The sequence below is a fragment of the Monodelphis domestica genome, chromosome 1, assembly GCF_027887165.1.
Source record: "Monodelphis domestica isolate mMonDom1 chromosome 1, mMonDom1.pri, whole genome shotgun sequence".
NCBI classification, from domain to species: domain Eukaryota; kingdom Metazoa; phylum Chordata; class Mammalia; order Didelphimorphia; family Didelphidae; genus Monodelphis; species Monodelphis domestica.
Window position 1 is genome coordinate 119,735,661 of NC_077227.1, and position 20,352 is coordinate 119,756,012.

Consider the following 20,352-nt stretch of genomic DNA (forward strand, 5'->3'; position numbering starts at 1 on the left):
GCAAACATCATCTGCAATGGGGATAAACTAGAGGCCTTCCCAATAAGATCAGGAGTGAAGCAAGAATGCTCATTATCACCTCTATTATTTAACATTGTGCTAGAAACACTAGCAGTAGTGATTAGAGAAGAAAAAGAAATTGAAGGTATTAAAATTGGCAATGAGTAGACCAAGCTATCAGTTGTTGCTGATGATATGATGCTCTTCTTAAAGAATCCTAGAGAATCGACCAACAAGCTAGTTAAAATAATCAACAACTTTAGCAAAGTCGCAGGATACAAAATAAAGCCGCATAAGTCATCAGCATTTCTATATATCTCTAACCCATTTCAGCAGCAAGAATTAGAAAAAGAAATTCCATTTAAACTTACCATATACAATATAAAATACTTGTATGAATTTTAAAACTATTCCACCTTATTCAGACCATACTTTAGAAGATGTGATTTGGCTATCTCCTGATTATAACAATGAAGACACTCTCTTTAGAAGAATCAGAAATGTCTTCTAGTACTTTACATTACTCCACCCTACTTAGACATACTTTAGGGGAAGATAAAGTTGTAATCTACTAATTGAATATTGAAGGTACTTAGTTCTCACCTTATAGTGAAGCTAGAACTTTAAGCTAAGTCTATTTTTAGACCTTCATACAAAAAGGTGTTAAGTAACTATAAAGGTTGAATTAATCACAAAAAGGTCAAGTAACTGACAAATGGTAAACTTAACAAAGAAGTATGAAGTAACTCAAAAGATATAAACTAATCAAAGAAGGTGAGAACTAAAAGTATCAGCAGTCCTGGAGAAAGACTTTGATGTGATTGGTAGATGTGAAAATTTAGAGATGGACAAACAAATGTGAAAGGTCTATATATTTGGGATTTTTTCATCTCTCAAAAACTCTTTCCCCAGAAAGTTGGATCTGGGTGATCACTTCCTGTAAGCAGCCTGGGCCCCAGTTCAATCCTGGAACTCAGCCTGGAGGAGCTCACTCAGACAGCTTCCTTGATACAGTCTTGTGGTGAGTGATAAGACTGACTTCCTTTTTTCTTGGGCTCAGGGAGGCCCCTTTGGCCAAGGCCTTTAACTCCTGACTAGCTCAGCCTGAGCCCCAGCAGTTTAAATTAACTCTTTTTCCTCTCCCTCTATTCTCCTTAAATTCCTTCCCTCTATATGAATTAAATTACCATAAATTTCCAGACTGGCTTGGGAATTTTATTTGGAGACCATTTAAATCTAGATTTAAAGTCACAACTCTAAATTCATCTTTACACTTAGGAATCTATCTTCAGAGACAATCACAGGAACTATATGAACACAACTACAGAACACTCTCCACAAAATTAATACTAGATCTAAACAATTGGAGAAACTTTGATTTCTCATGGGTAGGAGCTAACATAATAAAAATGACAATCCCGCCCAAATTAATTTACTTATTTAGTGCCATACCCATTGAACTATCAAAAAACTTTTTTACTGAATCAGAAAAAAACATAACAAAGTTCATTTGGAAGAACAAAAGATCAAGGATATCCAGGGAAATCATGAAAAAAATGCAAAGGAAGGAGGCCTTGCAGTCCTAGATCTCAAACTACACTATAAAGTCATCAAAACAATTTGGTACTGTCTAAGAGACAGAAAGGAGGATCAGTGGAATAGCCTAGGGGTAAATGACCTCAGCAAGACAGTCTATGATAAGCCCAAAGATCCCAGTTTGGGGGACCAAAACCCACTACTTGATAAAAACTGCTAGGAAAATTGGAAGACAGTATGGGAGAGATTAGGTTTGGATCAATATCTCACACCCTACACCAAGATAAACTCAGAATGGGTGAATGACCTGAATATAAAGAAAGAAACTATAAGCAGATTAGGTGAACACAGAATAGTATACTTGTCAGATCTTTGGGAAAGGAAATACTTTAAAACCAAGCAAGAGCTGGAAAAAAATCACAATGTAAAATCAATAATTTTGGTTACATCAAATTAAAAAGTTTTTGTACAAACAAAACGAATGCATCCAAAATTAGCAGGGAAGCAACAAATTGGGAAACAATTCTCATTACAAAAAACTCTGACAAAGGTCTAATTACTCAAATTTATAAATAACTAAACCAATTATACAAAAAATCAAGCCATTCTCCAATTGATAAATGGGCAAGGGACATGAATAGGCAATTTTCAGTTAAAGAAATCAAAACTATTAATAAGCACATGAAAAAGTGCTCTAAATCTCTAATAATCAGAGAAATGTAAATCAAAACAACTCTGAGGTATCACCTCACACCTAGCAGATTGGCTAATATGACAGTAAAGAAAAGTAATGAATGCTTGAGGGGGGTGTGGCAAAGTTGGGACATTAATGCATTGCTGGTGGAGTTGTGAACTGATCCAACCATTCTGGAGGGCATTATGGAACTATGCCCAAAGGGCATTAAAAGACTGTCTGCCCTTTGACCCAGTCATAGCACTGCTGGGTTTGTGCCCCAGTGAGATAATAAGGAAAAAGACTTGTACAAGAATATTTATAGCTGTGCTCTTTGTGGTGGCAAAAAATTGGAAAATGAGGGGATGGATACCCTTCAATTGGGGAATGGCTGAACAAATTGTGGTATATGTTGGTGGTGGAATACTATTGTGCTCAAAGGAATAATAAAGTGGAGGAATTCCATGGAGACTGGAACAACTTCCAGGGAGTGATGCAGAGCGAGAGGAGCAGAACCAGGAGAACATTACACACAGAGTGATACACTGTGGTACAATCGAATGTAATGCGCTTCTCCATTAATGGCAATTCAGTGATCCTGAACATCTTGGAGGGAATTATGAGAAAAACCACTATCCACATTCACTGTGGGAGTAAAAACACCGACGAAAAACAAATACTTGAATATATGGGTCGAAGGTCTATGGTTGGGGATGTAGACTCTAAATTAATATCCTAGTGTAAACAACAACATGGAAATAGGTTCTGATCAAGGACACAAGTAATACCCAATGAAATTGCGTGCTGTCTGGGGGAAGGGTGGCTGGAGGGGAGGGAGGGAAATAAAGTGAGTATTGTAACCAAAAAAATAAAATTAAAAAAAAAACACAACCCAAAATCCTTTAGCATCCAAATTCATAAAGGAACTATTATCTGTGCTATATAAGAAGACATAATGACATCACAGTGACAAAATTCTTCAATATCCCTCTCCATTTTAGAGAAGATAAGCAAAAAGAAAAATATAGAATGGAACAAATTTCTGGAGAAACTAGAATTAAAAGACTTACAGCTTCTAAATGAGACTGCATCACATGGAACTTTTACAAAAATCAGTCATATATTAAAGCATAGAAACATTGCAAACAACTGTAAAAAAGGCAAAAATAGTCAATGTCATTTATGAACCATAATACCATAAAAATGGTAATTGGTTCATGGACCACAAACAGAAAAAAACCCAAATGAAGACTTAACAATAAAATCCTAAATAATGCATGGATCAATGAACAAATCATGAGAACAGCAATTACATAAAAGAAAATGATAAGAATGAAACAACAAATCCAAATTCCTCTGGGGTAAAAAACATATTTCTAACAAATATACATTTTGATAAAAATAGAAAAAGAAATGATTAGTTAATTGGATATGCATTTTTAGAAGTCAGAAAGCCAATAAATAAACAAACCAAAAATTAACACAAAAGAGGAGATATTAAAAGTTAGACGGGAAATAGATTAATTGGAAAAAAATTCCCATAGAAATGATAAATAAAACTAAAAGATGGATCTTTGAAATGACTAATAAAATTGATAAACTCTTAACTCTTGTTCATCCTTCAATTTTGAAGACAACAAATGGCATTACATGATGATGTCCTGACTTGCGTATAAATTGAATTTAAGTGAGGCAGAGTTGCACAGAGTCATCAATCTCATTCTCCCTTCCAGAATCATGGAAGTTCTGTGGCAAGACAAAATACAGAATGACTGGAGATGGCTCAGGATGGCAGCTATAATGTGATAAAGCTTCAAATGCTCCATAGGACCTACTTTAGCTGCCTTTGTGGGTGCTGGAATGAATTGTTCTCATACAGTGGATGAGCAGCCCTTAAAAGGGGTCAGTGGCAAGCCCTCACACCAGAGACGCTAGCCCTCCCTGAATACTCCACACCCCCAAACCCTTAACTTATATAATTAAAAAGAAAAGAGTAGAAAATGAAATAAATAAAATAGCAAATAAACAAGGTGAAAGAAAAATAAATTTAAAATAATCAGAACATATAATGTAGTACCATTTGTTAACAAAACTGAGATCACAGAAGAAATAGAGGAATACCTTAAAATATATCAAACTATCAGAAGGCCATCTAGAGAGCTTAAATAACATAGTTTCAAAACAGGAAATAGATATTGCTATAAAGGAACTACCAAAGAAAAATCTCCTGATGAATTCACAGGAGAATTAGTACTAATACTTCACAAGTTATTCTAAAAAATCGAGAAAGAAAGCAACTTACCAGGATCCTTTTATGAGAAAAATATAGTTCTAATACTTAAATCAGGGAAAGAGGAAATAAAGAAAAATAACTACAAGTCCTAAATATGACTCAAAAATTTTGAACAAAATCCTGTCAGTCAACATTGATTTAGAAAAAAAAACATTCATTATGAATAAGTGAGATAAAAATATTTTTCCTAAAAAATTGGAAAAATAACAAATATAATAAACATATCAAAAACAAAATATTTCAAATAACATGATCACTTCAATATATGCAGAAAAAGCCTTTGGCAAATTACAAAACTCTTTTATGATAAAAATCCTACAAATCCCGAGTTTAGAGGACCTCTTTTTTGATATCTTAAAAAGAATCTACTTAAAACCCCAAACAAGGATCATATGTAATGGGAATAAACTAAAAGCTTTTCTACTAAATACAGGAGTAAAGCAAAGGATGCTCACACTCTTCACTATCACTTGATACAGTCATGGAAAAACTAGCAACAGCAATAAGATGAGTGAAATTAAAGGCATAAAAATAGTGAAAAGGAGCTTGAACTATCGCTATTTGTTGATAATATGTTGCTATGCTTGAAAAATTCTTGGGAATTAGCAAATATACTAATTGAGACACTTGGTAGCTCTAGCAAAGTTATAGGTTAAAACATAAATCCTTAAAAATCAACAGTCTTTCTACATAATAATCACATAATATAAGAAGTAATAATAGAGAAGGGAAATCCATTTCCAAATAACTTCAAAATACATAAAATATCTGGAGATATGCCTACTAAACATAGAAAAGACTTGTATAGGTTAAATTACAAAGCACTTCTTAAAGAAATAAAGAACAATTTAAATAACTGTAGGTTTTTTCAGTGCTCAAGAGTAGTCAATGTCAATATAATTAAAATGGCAATATTACCAAAATTTACTTATGGTTTTAATATACCAATCAAGTCACCAAAGGGATACTTTATAGTACTTATTTTAAAAATACAAAATTCATTTAGGAAAAAGCAAACTAAAATATCAAGAGAAATGACAGAAAATATAGAATAATAAAAGAGCAATAGCAGGGAATTCCAGACCTGAAACTTTTTTATAAAGCAGCAGTCCTCAAAACCATCTGATATTTGTTAAGAAATGAAATGAATAAAGACGAAGACTAGATAAGGGAGCATGAATTAGAGCAGAGCTTAATAATCCTGTAGCTGATAAAATAAAAACATAAATTATCTAGGGAAAATTTGATAAAAAACTGCGGAGAAAAATGAGAAGCAGTCTGGTGGAAATTAAACAAAAACCAACACCTCATGCCATATTCTTCAATACATTCTAAATGAATATGCAACTAAAATATAAAATGTAAATAAAAATAAAACTCACAGCTATGGGTAGGAGATACAGTTTTCTTCTTTTTAAACTCTTATCTTCTGACTTAGTATCAGTTCCAAGACAGATCAATAAGGGCTAGGCAATAGGGGTTAAGTGACTTGCCCAGAGTCACATAGCTAGTAAGTGTCAGATCAGATTTAAATCTAGGTTGCAGTTCCAGGCTCTAACTACTGTGCTATTTAGCAACTCCAGGAGATATATTCTTAACCAAAAAAGATAGAAGCAATTACAAAAGATAAAATAGGTAACTAGAATGATTTGAAACTTAGAAGCTTGTACACAGACAACATTAATGCATGTAGGCTAAGAAGGGAAATGATCAAATGAGAAAATGATCTTTGATAATTATTTTTAATTGAAAATTTTTATTTAATTAATTTAGTATAGTTTTCCATGGTTTCATGATTCATATTCTTTCCCTCCCCTCTTCCCTCATAGGTAACAAGCAATTCCACTGGTTTTTATATGTGTCATGATCAATTATATTTGATAAGGTTTTTATATCTAAGCTATATAAGCAATTACTAACTATATACAAGATTAATAGCTATTCTCCAATGGTCAAAGGTTATGAGCAGTCCTCAAAAGAATTGCAGAGTATTCCCAACCACGTTAAAGAATGCTCTAAATCACTAATAATAAAAGAAATGCAAATCATAATAATGACAACTCCTCCTATTCTTTGATTGACAAAAATGAAAAAAAGAAGTCAACAGTCCATATTGGAGGAGTTGTAGAATGATAGACACAATCATACATTGTTGGTGAAGCTGTGAAATGGCATACGGGCATACCTTGGAGACATTGCAGACCACCACAATAAAGCAAATATTGCAATAAAATGAACTGCATAATTATTTTGGTTTCTCAATTCACATAAAAGTTATGTTTATTATACTATAGTCTCTTAAGTGTGCAATAGTATTATGCCTATAAAAACAATATACATACCTTAATTTTAAAACACTTTATGGCTATACAACGCTAACCCTCTTCTGAGCCTTTGGTGAATCACATTTTATTTTTTGCTGCTGGAAGGTCTTGCCATGATGCTGATGGCTGCTGACCCATCAGGGAGGTGGTTGCTGAAGGTTAGGTTGATTGTGGCAAATTTATTAAAATAAGACAATGAAGTTTGACACATGGATTGATTTTTCCTTTCACTTGAACAGTTGAAGGCCATGATAGAGTTATTAATTAATTGACCTAATTTCAGCAGTGTTATGTCTTGGGACATTGGGAGACCCAAGGAGAGGGAGAGAGATGAGGAACAGCTGATAGGTGGACCAGTCAGAACACATTCTTTATTGATTAGTTTGCCATTGCTTGTGGGCAGTTTCTGGAGCCCCAAAACGATTATAACAATTACACTAACATCAAAGATCACTGATCATAGATCACCATGAAATATTATAAGAATTACCAAAATATAACATAGAGACACAGGAGCATATGCTGTTGGAAAAATGGCGCCCACAACAGACTTTTTCAATGCAAGGTTGCCCATCACAAACCTTCAATTTGTAAAAAACAAATAAAAAACCAATGCAAGATCTGTGAAGCACTATAAAGTGAAATGCAATTAAATAAATGTGCCTGTATGTATATATATATATACATATATAGTAAAGCAATTTAGTATTATGCAAAAGCAACTAAAATATCCATACCCTTTCAGCCAAAGACTATTACTAAGCTTATACATGAAGGAAGACACTAATAAGAAGAAAATCCAAGTATACACCAACATATTTGTACCAGTACTTTTTGTGATAGCAAAGAAATAGAACCAGTGTAGATGCCCATCAATAGGGGAATGGCTCATCAGATTGTGGTACATGGAGGTGATGGAATATTACAAAGAAATGATGTGTGTGATGAACACAGAGGAGTAGAGACAGATCTGAATGAAATCAACAGAGCCAAGAAAATGATAAGCACAATAACTACAGCTGTATAAATGGAAGAACAACCGCATGCTAAAAAATCAAAAGCAAATGCCACAAAAGTATAAAAATTCAAGCAGGACCCCAATGATGACTGATGAGAGTCCACCCCAACTCAACCCTTGGTGGCAGGACCCACAAATGCTGTACATTGCGCTTGTCTTCAAGCTTTGTCAATGTGCCAATCCATTGTTCTGATTTTTTTCCCTAAAAATTTTTATTTAGTGGTTTCAATTGTGTCCAACTCCTCATGACCCTGGTTTTCCAGTTCATTTCACTGAGAAACTGAGGCAAAAAGGATTAAATGATTTGTCACACAGCTAGTAAATTTTTAAGGCCAGAATTAAATTCAGGTCTTGTGACTCCAAGCCTAGAGTTCTATCCACCATACCACCTACCTATGGTGATATTTGTACATTAATTGAAGTTCAGAGGTGGAAGTGGGGACACTTCTCTTACCAAAATATATGTAAAAAGGAGGGCCAGAATGGAATAAAAGAGAGAATGCAGGCTTCAGAATCAGGAAGACCTAGCTTCAGACCATACTGGTTTATTTGACCTAAATCACCAAACTTCTCACTGCTTCTCACTCTAAAGACTACATATTTCATATTTGCTTATCTGACAAACTGCTTTTTCATCCAAGGAAGTTTTATCTCTTAAAGTTTCTTATACCAGGGTCAAGGGATTTTTTTGGTTTTGCTTTTTAAATAGATCAGTATGTCCTCCCTTCAGATTGAATGTAAACTCCTTGAGAGAAGGGACTATTTAGTTTTTGTCTCTATCATTTGGTACACAATAGGGCTTAATAAATTCTTGTTGATTAATTCCTTCCTTTCTTCCAAATTTATTAATGCCTTTTGTTTTCATAATATATTTATTTCTGCTTATCCCAACCCTTCCCTTTATAACAGAGAAAAACAACTAAATGAAATCAATGGACTATGTGTGACATTCTATCCCTTTAGTCCTTTGCCTCTGCAGAAAAGAAAGAGAGAAAGGTGACTTTCCTTATCTATTCCCTGAGAGTGGTCTTTTAATTATTCATTTCATTTTTTCTTCTAATTCTCTTTTCACTTAATGGAGTTATTATGTATATTATACTGTTTCTGCTTAATTCATTCTGTATCAGTTCATCCAAATCTTCCCATATTTTTCTGAATTTCTCATGTTCATAATTTCTTACTGTACAAAAATATTCCAGGATACATGCTTCATTTCCAATTCTTTACTACAATGAAAAGATCCACCATTTTGATGCAGGTTCTCATTACCTCAAATCTAGACTACTGCAATACTTTGCCTGTGGTCTCCTTGCTTGAAGTTTCTCTCCACTCCAGTCCAGTTATGAAGCTGAGCTGTCTAAAATTGCAGATCTGACCATGTTACCATCCAAAAAACTCCAGCAGTTCCCTCTCTCCTCGAGGATCAAATATAAATCATTTGTTTGACTTTTAAAGCCCTTCATAACATGACCCTTTCCAATTTACCTTTCCAGTTCTGCCACATACTCTGTGACCCAGTGATTCCCATTCTTGCTTTTTTTTTTTTAACTAGATATTCCAATTTTGACTTCAGATGCTTTCACTGACTGTCCCCCAGGCTTGGGATCTCTCCATCTTCATCTGTTTCCAGACTTCCCTGGCTTCCTTCTAATTTCAGCTTAAATCCCACCTTCCAGAAAAAGCCTTTTCCTTAATGCTAGTGCTTTCTCTCTGTGATTAGCTCCCATTAACCAGTGTATATCTTGTTTGTCTATAGCCCAGTTTTGTTTTCCCTGTTGTTACACTTTGAGTTTCATGAGAACAAAGGCTATTTTTACTTTTCTTGGTCTGTCCAGAACCTAACACAGGGCCTGGCACATAGTGAAGGCTTAATAAATTTTTATTGATTGCTATGAATATTTTGGAAATCATGGGACCTGTCTCGTCTATTCTTTGGATAAGTCCTGTACTGACTTTTGCTTCTTTTAATGTCCTGGATGTGCTGCCTGGATGTGCTGTATGGTGGGATTACTGGGTCAAAAGGTATGAATATTTTAGACAACTTTTCTCCATAATTACTAGTTTTGGTCAGATAGCTTTTCAATATTGTTGATGCTCTTCTCAGGTCCAACCTTTCTTTTTGTATGAGCGAAAAGGAAAGAAAAAATCAAACTATTCATACAACAAAATAGGGCTTCTTGCCTTTACCTCCATTGAGAAAATTATTTTCTCCTTCAGTTTTCTTTCCTTTCTCAGAAAAATCACTCCTCCTCTTCTCATCTATTAATTGAATTCTTTAGCTGGAGCTGGATGTATGGTGAATCTTCATAAAATACTTGTTTACTTTTCTTTTGGTTGCTACTAGCAATAATTTTAACTAAAACAGTTTGCATTTAAAGAGACCATACTCCTCCCTATGGAAATGATCATCATGAAGAAATCTTGAGCAGCAAATTGAAACATGGTTTTAATTAGGTTCATTACACGGGATGTCACTGATGCAGTTGTTTGGGGTATAATCTAAGACTCTTTCTTTACAATAAAAACCTCAGTATTTATGGAAGGAACCAATCAGGTAACTCCTTGGTTACCATGTCTGTAGAATATTTAGAAAATTAGAAAATACCACAGTGTGTGGGACTCAGATTTCACCCATGCCAGCATCCAAGGATGAAATTATTTGGAAGATTCAGGTCACTGGTTAGAGAGAGCACTGCTTTGATATTCTGAGTGTTAATATGAACTGAGAACATCCATTCAAACTATTCAAGTTTTCCTCTAGAGTAACTGGAACTCCTAGAGTTTATGTTGGTTACCCACATTTGTGTGAACTCACTTTAGTCTGCAATGTGCAATCTCCACCTTTCTAAGTTCCTGATTCCAGATAACCACCTGGGAGCTGTATAGTGGTGCTGGTGCTGGTGCTGGTGCTGGTGCTGGTGCTGGTGGTGGTGGGATGTGGTGTAGCATTTCACTTCTTATTACTGAGGGACTTGCATTGTGAGATAATGATGAGTCCCCTTGTTGGTGACACAGTTAGAAAAGCTGATGACTCAGTGGATGCATACAAGGGAGCTGCTTTCCCCTTCTTGACTTCTCTTTGTTCTGACTTTCCTTGCCTAAGAAGGCTGAGGGATAGAGGATGATGCCCTTTCCTCTACCCCAACCCTCTTCCTCTTTGGAGCATGGGCTTACACTAGGGTTGAGTTTGCACCTGGAAGTTTGTTAGACATCTCTAATTTGTGCTTCATTTATTGAGAAGGTGATAAAATATAGTTTTCAAGATGGATTTCAAGGTAGAAGCAGATTGGCAGCAAGTATCAGAGAGGATCTATTGAAAGACTGGTCCAAGCCATTTCAACAAAGAACATGTACTTGGAACTTTTTGGACAGTGCAGATCTGAGGTGAAATGTAAATTGCCTAATCATCAGTACTGCAAACTGCCTTATTATTATATAAGGCAGGGATATATTGGGGCCAGCTCTTGAATGCCAACTGTTAAATTTTCAGCATTAACATTTATATTTTGGAAGCTGGCAAATGCTATAAATCTACAAAAATGAGAAAAATTGCTAAGAGTGCAGTTTAAACTTAAAAATATGTCAGGAATCCATTTTTTCATAGGTGGTATTAAATATTTACCACTAAGGCAATGGGATTAGGGTTGAATGTTAGCTTCCCAGTAGATTTTAAGAATTGCTATAAGGTGTCACTGAATATTTTTGTGTTAATACATGATTGTGAGTCTTTTATGTTTATATCTGTCTTTTTTCCTGGGTTATACATGTATTACCATAAAAACATATTTCCATGATGTTCATTTTTGTAAGTGAATAATCGTTAAAGACCAAAATCCCAAAATGTTTAAGTCTTTCTTGCATGTATAGGAACAAATTATGTATCCCTTAACTGATACATATTGAACAATTTTAATTCCTTACCTTTTATCTTGGGAGAGGTGCTAGAAATGAGTCTCAGGCAATGGTGGGGAATTTAATGAACGGAAGAACATATGAACCAGGAACCTAACCCTTCTCATTAAAGTCAGGATTTATCAGGGCTGAACCCTATCAAAACATGTACTTGGGAACAGAACAAGGAGTAGGTAAAGTATCTCTGACCCAATACATTTCACCCCCTTATACTCATGGGAAAGTTAGGTACCATTTCTCTTCAAGGACTTTCTCAGCTTAAAGGGTCTGCCTTCTTCCCTTTCTGACCCAAATGGTCTCAGTGTTGCACCCTTTGCCCAGGTAGGATTAGCTAACAGGTCATCCCTAAAGTCCCTGTTGGCACTGAAGGAATTGCCCATTGGGCCAGAACTCCAGCATTCTTCTATTGAATTTTAACATTTGGACGTGCTTTTGCCATTAACAATCCTGTGAAGTAGGTAGACCTTTCTCTGTAATCCAAGATTGGTCCAGGATCCCACCAACAACGTGTCTATGGTACATCCTTCCCCTTGCCCAAGGAATCTCAAACCAAACAAGACTAGATACAGTGAGTGATACAGAGAGCAGCACCTTGTGCTGCTTGTGCTGCCATGTTGATTTATACTAAATTAATTCATTCTGATGATATTCGGTAAAATGGACCTTCTTGGTCATGACAGAATTATAGATTTGCCTTGTAACATTGTAGGTTTGGATTTTTAGAGCTGGTATCCGAGAAGCAGGTTTTGGATTTTTTTCTTCAACAGTTATTGGCTTCCAGTCAGAGTTGGGATGAGGCAGTTAGAGGCATCTGTAGAGAAGTTTAATGGAATAGTTGGTTGCTTGATTCATTCATTCATTCATTCATTGTAGCCAAGATGGCCCTGCCATTTTAATGTAACCATCCTAGAACTTGGCCAACATCAGAAAGGTGTGGGTCCAAGTCCCACAGACAGAGTCCAAGTCCACATCAGAAGCAAGCAGCTCTAGAGCTTCCATTAAGCAATGTTTCCAGTGTCTGTGCTCTATCTTTTTCTTATTGGATTCTCATTTGAATCCTTTTTTTTTTGGCTCTTTGAATCTTCTATCACTTGCATAATTAGAAGTCAAACACAATTTTCTGAGGGTCATGTAAGTAACTGGTCAATGAGTGAGTGACTCATTGTCAGTGACGAGACCAATGAGAGTGTTAGTGAAATTTGAGAGACAGAGGTTAAGGCTGGGAAATAGGGTGTGTAGATTTTATTTCTAGTTTTCTCTGCATGTGTGGACCTCACCAAGTTTTTTTCTTTTTCTTTTTTTTTAAATAGGAGTCTCTCTAGTACCTTATTCCAAGAAAGCATCATGGAAATTTGATATATGAAAAGGGATTTAAGATAGAAAGATCCAAGATGCTGCATAAATTAAAAAATAATTCAGTTTGGTCACAGTCTTGGTCATGGTGCCACCATTCTGTTTCCTAGATTCTGCCTCTAGTCTCAGGGTAGCATAATGAATAGAGGGCTGCCTTCAGGCTTTTGGAGTCATGATAGTTCAAAGGTTAGCCTCTGACACATAGTTTTGTAAATTTAGAGCTACAAGAAAGCTTAGCCCTTCCCCTATGAGCACCAAGATGGCACAGTGGATAGAGCCTTGGTCCTGAAGTCAAGATGGCTACCTTCATGAGTTCAGATCTGACTTCAGATACTTTCTAGTTGTATGACCCTGGTCAAGTCACTTAATCCTTGTTGCCTCAAATCACTCCAGTATCTTTACCAAGAAAACTCCCAAATGGGGTCACAAAGAGTCAAAAACGACTGAACAACAACAACAACAACAACAAAAATCCTATTCCCCTCAGTTTATAGATGAGGGAAAATGCTTGCCTAAGGTCCCACAAGGCAGTCACTGGGGGATATGTCCCTTGATTCCAAACAGAGCTCTGCTCATATGCATTCCACTGCCTCTCCGGAATACTGACCGTGTCATCCTAGGCAATTCCTTTAACCTCTCAGGCTACTTGTCTTAAGCCTGTTAAACTGCTGAATAATTTCTGATCTATGTTTGAAAAAGTAGTGTTCTCTCTTGAAAATCCAGATACCGATGAAATCAAAGAACCCCAAACTAAACCAGAATGAACTTCCCCATTATTTGGGCAGAGAAGTGTGCAATGAAGGACTTTATATTTGATCTTTGAGGTAGTGGAGAGCCATTGGAATGTGTTGATAAGTAAAGAGTAATGCAGTCATAGCTGTGCTTTGGGAATATCACCTTTGACAGTCCTATGACAATGCTTTGGACTGGGGAAGAGACATGAAACAGGGAGACAATTAGACACCCAGGTGAGAGGGAATGACTACCGGAACTAGGGTGGTTGCCATGTTTAAGGGGGAAGGTTTGAGAGACGTGGATATGGAATTTTTTTTTAAATCCTTACTTTCTATTTCAATAACAACTCTAAGACAAAAGGATAAAGGCTAGGCAAAAAAAGTTGAGTGACTTACTCAGGGTCACACAGCCAGAAAGTATCCGAGACCAATTTGAATCTAGGTCCCCCCAACTCCAGATCTGACACTCTATCTACTGTGCCGCTTAGCTGGATACAAAATTTATGAGATTTAGCCATCTGTAAGATGTAGAGAATGAGAGCGAGGACTTGAGGATGAGCTTGAGGAATCTTAGGAAGGCATCTTAGAGGTGATCAAATACAACCTCTAGGTGAGGAAATTTGTTCCCAGGATGGTTAATTAGCTTGTCCTGGGTAATGCAGCCAGGAAGTGTCTGAGGCAGGATTTGGACATGGGCTTTCTGAGACCAACTTCAACACTCTATCCATTATATCATCTAGCTGCCTAGTGGTTAGAATGGTGGTGGTACCCACAATAGAAACAGGGAAACTAGGGAAACGGATGGGTTTTGGAGAAAAGATGAGTGTTGTTCTCTGAGATACCTATGGAACACCCAATTCAAAATATTGAATGGGCAATTGATGATGTATAATTGGAGCTTAGGAGGGAATGACAATGTATAGATACAGGAATTATTTGTGTAGAAATAATAAGTCACACCACAGGAGCTCAAAGAAAAAGAATTATGACATTTACCACGTGCCCAGAATTATGCCAGGCTCTATAGGGGTATTATGAGCAATGTAGTCTCTATTGAAAGAGAGCTAATGCCCATGGAACAATTAATGGATTATATACTCATAAGACTGTATATAATTAAGTACTAAATTGTATGATATAGAAAGACCTCCAGTCCTGTGGTTAAGGGGAAAAAAAGATCAATTCATTCATTCATTCAACAAATGTTTCTCAGGCATGTATTATGTGCAAGGCATTGTTAGACTCAGGCAACTATACCATAAGGCAAAATGTAAATATTATGAGTGGTACATGTGTTGTCATTGCTAAAAAATAATGGGACTCCAAAATCTCCTAAAAATAAAAATTTGGGACAATTCAACGGTCAATGGAGAAACATTTGGTAGGCATATATAAGCTACAATAGATTACTGATGATTTGTGTATGTACTCCATGGTGTAGTGGCTATCCACAAGGAACTCTGGGCTCATATGAACCTGGGTTCCAACTAGGTACCTTGATCTTCAAGAGGGTCAGATTTTATTCGACTCTACCCCCATACTGAAGAAAATATTTAAGGAAATCTTATGCTTCTTAAAAAAATTAATAAATATGTTTGCTTGTTACATTAAAATATCCAGTTCTCTTCCTCCCCTTCCTCTTCCCATTAGAGAAGGCATTGGTTGGCAAAAAGATATATATATATATATGTCTTATTTCTATTTATCGATTCTTTCTCTGGAGGTGGACATATACAAATCATTCTTCAAACAATATGCCTATTGCTGTATATAATGTTCTCTTGGTTCTGCTCATTTCAGTCTTTATAATTTCATGTAGGTCTTTCCATGTTTGTCATTTCTTATGGTGAAGGCGGTATTCCATCACAATCATATGCCATAACTTATTAAGCCATTCCCCAATTGATGGGCATTCCTTCAATTTCCAGTTCTTTGCCACCACAGAAAGAGCTGCTTAAAAATATTTTAAAACCAAGAGGTTCTTTTCCTTTATCCATGATCACCTTAAGAAGTAGTATTGTTGGGTCAAAAAGTGTACACAGTTTTATAACTCTTTGAGTATGACTCAAGATTGATCTCCAAAATGATTAGATCAGTTCATACTTCTACCAACAGTGTATTAATATCCCTATTTTCCAACATCCCCTCCAACAGTTGTCATTTTGCCCTTTTATCATTTTAGCCAATCTGATAGGTGTGAGATGATACTCAGAGTTACTTTTATTTGCATTATTCTAATTAATAATGATTTAGAGCATTTTATATAGCTATATATAGCTTTGGTTTTTTATACCAAAACTGCTCATATCTTTTGACTATCAGTTGGGGAATGCTTCATATTCTTATACATTTGACAAAGTTCTCTATATATTTTAGATATGTGATATTTATCTGAAAAGTTACTTCTTTTAATTATTTCATATATAAAATGCCTTCCAGATCTTTTGCCCCCTTCCCACCCCATTTCTTTATTCTAGATGTGTCATAGGAATAAGCTGGTTCCTTCTTAAAATGTGACATTAGGATTGGAAGCATGGCATAATAGGTAGAAAGTTGTCCTTAAGTCACTAAAACCTGAGTTCAAATCTCTGAACTGTACTGAAATGAAATCTTAACTGGGTCCTCATTAGGTAGTCCTTTCACTTCCCACCCCCAATCAACTTCCTCTCCCTCTTACAATAGCTCTTCCAAATGTTTTATCCCTTCTTAAACTCCCCATTATTCTCCTTACCCCTCCTTTCTTAGCTGAGAACCTCGCCTCATATTTTACTGGAAAAGTTGAGGCCATTTTCTTTGAGCTCTCTTTTCTATTATCATTTCACAACATCCAGAAGTCTTCTGCCACTCCTCCATCCCTCTCTCACATGGAAAAGTGGTATAGAAATCCTTCTACATGTATTATTGATCTAATTCCATCCCATCTCCAGCAAATGCCTCCCCACTCATCCCCAATCTGTCCCTTATTTTTAAGTTCTTCCTACTATTTACAATCATGGTCATATCTTCTTTACCCTCAATAACCCCTCATTTGATCCATTCATCCCACTAATAGAACATCTACAATAGATGCTTGTGCTTTCTTTTATCTCATTGTCTTCTTAACTATTTGTAATTTGACTTCTGACCTCACCATTCAACTGAAACTTTGCTTTCCAGAGTTATTGATGATCTCTTAGTTGTCAAATCTAATTATCTTTTCCAAATCGTCACCCCTCTTGACCTCTTTGCATCTTTTGACAATGTTGATCATGGTCTTCTCATTGATATACTTTTCCCTCTAGGTTTTCATGACATTACTCTATTCTAGTTTTCTTCCTATCTGACCACGTTGTCTCTGTCTCCTTTGCTAGATCTCCTTCCCATCCATACTCACTAAAGGTAGGTGTCATCCATGTTTTTAATCCCTCTTCTCTGTCCCTCTGTTCTATTTTGCAAAGTGATCTCATTGTCCCCCACACCTTCAATTATCATCTCTCTACCAATAATTCTCAGATCTCCTATATTGTTTTTTAGCTATATTTGACTCCTTTGTGATCCCATTTGGGGTTTTCTTAGCAAAGATTCTGGAGTGGTTTGCCATTTTCTTCTCCAGTTCATTTTACAGATGAGGAAACTAGGGCCAACAGGGTTAAATGACTTGCCCAGGATCACATAGCTGGTGTTTGCAGCCAGATTTGAGTCTTCCTGACACCAGGTTGCACCCTACAGATTTACTCATCTATCCATCCCTAATGTCTCCCTGGACTATTGGTTATGAATCTCCAACTACTAATTTAACTGGACTTCCCATAAACTCAACATGTCAAAAACTGGAATTCATTATCTTTCTCTCCCAAATTCTCCTCTCTTCCTAATTTATCTCTTACTGTTGAGGATGCCACTATCTTCCAATCACTCGCTTTCAATCTAGATATCAATATTAATTCCTCACTTATAATTTCAGATCCACCAGTTGTCAAGTCCTATTGTTTCTTCCTTTGCAGCATTTCTCCTATATGCTGCTTCCTTCTTTGCTTTGATACTGATATATGCCTTTATCGCTTGATGCTTGCTTGGACCATTGCGGTAGTCTATTGGTTGATATCCCTGATACAAATCTTGCCTCCCTCTATTCTATTCTCCACTAAACTACCAAATTAGATCTTCATTAAGTGTAGTTCTGACCATATTCTCTCTTCCCTCCTCCCTGCCATTCAGTAAACTCCTGTACCTCTCTATTACCTCCAGTATATAGTGCTCCATAATCTGGCTCTTTCCCATCTTTTGAGTCTTCTTACACCTTCCTCTTCTTCTATGTCCTCTGTGAACCAGTGACCCACATCTTTTTGTTGTTCCTCCAACAAATAGCACTCCATTTCCTGGCTCAAATCACTTTCACTGGCTGTCCCCCATGCTTTGAATTCTCTCTTCTCTTGTATTATTGCATTTCCATTGTGTGCCATGAACAAGCCACTTAACCTTTAAAAGCTCCAGGCAACTCTCTAAGACTGTAAACTGCAAGAGCTGTCAGTCTGCATCATGCAGAGTTTTCACTCTAGGAGTTCTCTATGTTGAGGAAATTATAGGTCCAGATCCTCTTATGAACTCCTTCTGGCCTTAAATATTGGAAGTGGTGACAGAGAGGAGTGGGTGAATCTGAAAGACATTTCAAAGGGAGAAACAAGGAATCTTGGGCATAGGCAATATAGGAATAGAAGGAGTGGGTGGAGATAAATTAAGACTTTTAAACTTGAGAAACAGAAAAATGTTGGTACTAGTGACAAAAATAGGATATTTGATGTGGGAAGCACCTTGGGGAGGTGGCCTTGGGAGAAGCCTGACCTGGGAGGCATGAAATAAGTATTCTAATCTTAGGTCTTCTGTTATATTTTAAAATAGAGGAAGTTGAACAAACTGTCTACAATCCCTTTTGTACTCTAATATTCTTTCATCTCATAGGATCATCGATTTATAATTGGAAGAAACCTTTAGAAGTCACCTAGTAGATAAGAAAAACAGAGAGGTGAAGGAACTTGCCTACTGTCACACATTTGAAAAGCCAAGATTCTGCCCAGATTCTTGACTCCATTCAGCCATGGAAACATTTCGCAACTTTCCATCAAGCACCTCTTTTCTCATCTTGGTGGTATATGTCACTCTAGGAAAAATCAATGAAAACTCATGGAGATGAGGGTTTTTTGGACTGGTCTTCACTGACTTGCCTGTCCTTGATGTGATATATTACTCTTGCTATTTTAATTAAGAGGACCAAAATACTTTTGAGGCTATTTCACAATACTAGCTCAGAGTGCTTAATAAGTCATGGCTTATAAATAATTCTGGGGAGGGGTATAACACAGACCCATTGGACACTAATATAGCAGAGCCAACAAAGGCAAACGTCTGTAGAGTATCTCTAGATGAGAGATCACCAAGGTCAAGAGAGTAGAGGGTGATGAGGAGGTGCCACTTGAGTGGAATTTATTATTATGGTAATAATAACTTTTATAGAGTACTTAAGGGTTTATAAAATATTTTAATACAAAGCAAACAAGGGAACTAGCGGGGCAGTGACATTCCTTGGCTATATTTTGGAGTTTAACCCTGAGTTGCTTTTAAAAATAACCAGCACAACTCATCCAAAGGACCCACTCTTTTCCAAATTCTAACCTTCTGCAAGGGTGGATTTTATTAAATTTATTAATATATATAATATATAATAATCAATATTAATTATTATTTTAATTAATTTATTAAATTTTTATTGATTTAAAGATTTATTAAAGATTATTATATTAAATATATATACATATATATTAAAGATTTATTAAAGAGCTACTGTGCACTAGCTGAGCCTTAATTAGGGTGGCACATCCAGAATTTTTATCCAGGAGCCAAACATCCAGAGCAATGAGCTTCCTCACTTTGGTGGTTCAAAGACTGTTGCCACTGGAGCTTATGACTTACAGTCTACTACTGACTGTAGCCCTAAAAGGGTTAAAGAAGAAGGCAGGTCTGGGCCAGAGCAATGGAATGGAGTTGTAGGCTGCTGGAGTCTGGAAAGATAGGGAAAGGGGATGGGCTGTATTGCTCTTGGTCTAATGCTAGCCCTCCATTGTTCTTTGCACCTCTGCTGCCTTATATTCACTACATTTGCTGTAGGTAGAATCATTGGTTCTGCTGCCTGAAAACCTTAACTCAAAGTCAATTTGTATGTGATTATCTGTGTTAGTGGAGAATTACTGCTTCATCCTTGATGCCTACATGAGAGGAAAAGTTGGGGAGGGCGAGAAGAAAGAGAGAGTCTGGTCTTCTGGCTTCTAGCTTTGAGACACAAATTATTCTAATCCAGACACTCTTCAGGTCTAATCCAGACACTCTTCAGGTCCCTGAAGGGAAAATGAGTCTGAGAAGAAGCTGACATATAGAGGAGCTGGCACCTTGATGGGGCCCCTCTTCCCAGCCCACTACTCTACAGATTATGGGGAATTTCTAGATGAGAGATCACCAAGGTTAAGAGAGTAGAGGGC

The 20,352-nt window shown here is 36.4% G+C and overlaps 1 long non-coding RNA gene across 1 annotated transcript; it reads left to right on the plus strand.

The window, feature by feature from the left end:
* The first annotated feature begins 10,893 nt into the window (after positions 1 to 10,893).
* LOC130455541 (uncharacterized) lies at positions 10,894 to 19,025 on the plus strand. Its single transcript, XR_008913587.1, has 2 exons — positions 10,894 to 11,228; positions 18,782 to 19,025. It is a non-coding gene; the product is annotated as an uncharacterized LOC130455541 (long non-coding RNA).
* Positions 19,026 to 20,352: the final 1,327 nt, after the last annotated feature.